The sequence below is a fragment of the Salmo salar genome, chromosome 04 (genome assembly GCF_965601325.2).
Source record: "Salmo salar chromosome 04, fSalSal1, whole genome shotgun sequence".
NCBI lineage: Eukaryota > Metazoa > Chordata > Actinopteri > Salmoniformes > Salmonidae > Salmo > Salmo salar.
In genome coordinates, this window is record NC_138294.1 from 11508172 (window position 1) to 11509940 (window position 1769).

The 1769-nt window shown below is 39.2% G+C and overlaps 1 long non-coding RNA gene across 1 annotated transcript; it reads left to right on the plus strand.

Annotated features, from left to right (window-relative positions):
* The first annotated feature begins 316 nt into the window (after window positions 1-316).
* On the plus strand, window positions 317-1235 carry LOC106598955 (uncharacterized). The gene is made up of 3 exons (XR_006763523.2): window positions 317-544; window positions 931-1006; window positions 1126-1235. It is a non-coding gene; the product is annotated as an uncharacterized LOC106598955 (long non-coding RNA).
* Window positions 1236-1769: the final 534 nt, after the last annotated feature.

Sequence of the window (1769 nt, forward strand, 5' to 3'; positions counted from 1 at the left end):
ACTGAGTTACTGTAGGTCGGGACAGGAGCAAGGTTAGAAAGTTCAGAACCCAGTTTGAATACTGAACATTATTATAAAATGGCAGTTGACAGGGCTTTAAATAAGGTATAGACACATTTTGCCTTGCCACATTCAGCCTTCCAAGTTTTCCAAGCTTTAGAATTTTGGAGTAGCTGAACATTCAACCATTCATTTTAAACTAAAGTTTACCTTTGACCCCTATAGCTTATGTGCTTGAGAGAGAGGGGAAATGAAACACTACCATGCAGCATTCAGTAAATTGAACCTTCAGTATGACTTGAGTTTGACTTAACCACGTTACCTTGTATCTGAACACAGCATCCAGTGGTATATTAGTTCATACTTGTTTGACCAAATAATTGAAAGGATATGCTGATGTTGACACAAAAAGTTCAGCCTATAAAAAAACATGTGGACATGTTATCTTACATTTCATCCTCACTCAGTACATCTCGTTTCGTTCGTCTTAACAAACCAATGTAACATATTTGGATGTATCCGTTTTCATCTCTCGAAGACTGTGGTAAGATTTATTTTCTCTATTTAACCAGATATCATCATTTTATGAGGAGTGTTTATTATCTGATTCTTATGTATTATGTTAGTGTCTCTGGGGGACTAAGCAGGTGAACCGTAACTGGGCCAAAAGTACATAACTATGTATGTCAAATACTGAAGTGTGCTTGATGTAGCTTGACCACCATACATGGGTCACTACTTGGGTCGAGTTTGCATTTGGGACTATACTATTTTGTCCTTTGTACTGGGTAAGTGAAGTCAAACTCACTTCAAGTATTTGACTTGACAAAACATAAGACACAGATACAAACCTACACTAGAGCTGAAGTAACAGAGGAAAATATAGCATTTGAGTTCTAGAAATGTAAGAGACAATCTATACAAACACAGGTGGAGAATCCAACAATGCAGACCATGGATATTGATGATGACACGTCTCCCAACAAGCCCAGTGTTACATTTTCAGGTATCAATTCAAGTACAAACTCACAGCTTTTGTTCCTTAACATCCTGGATAATATATGTTTTTTTAAATGTTACCAGAGAGAGTTCAAAGCTCTTACATGATATTTCCCTGTGATTCAGTACATTTTCAGTGGTGGAAGAGACCCTCTGGAGTTGCTGCAGTGTGTCTGGGGCTGCTGTGTGTTATCCTACTGGCTGGGCTCATAGGCCTGTTTGTCTACTGTAAGTAGGTAAACGTAAGTAGGTACTGTAAGTAGGTAAACGTTTGGTAAACGTCAACGGTGTGATAGTTACACATATTTGAATAATTTATTAACTTTCCCTTTTACAGATGGAGTCAACGATCATCACTACACAACAGAGACCAACATGCCAATTACAGCCTTCTGACTAAAGAAGGAGATCGGCAACCCACCAGCTGTCTTAACTTGACTAAAGAGGGAGACCAGTTTCAAAAAGAGAAAGACCTGCTACAGACAAGTTACAACACCCTGACTAAAGAGAGAGACCAGTTTCAAAAAGAGAAAGACCTGCTACAGACAAGTTACAACACCCTGACTAAAGAGAGAGACCAGCTACAGAACAGTAACAACAACCTGACTAAAGAGAGAGATGAGATACAGACCAGCTACAACACCCTGACAGAAGAGAGAGACCAGCTACAGAATACTCTCACAACCACAACTAAAGACAGAGACCAGTTGCACAATACTCTCATCACAATAACTCGGCAGAGAGACCAGCTACAGAATAGTCTAAATACC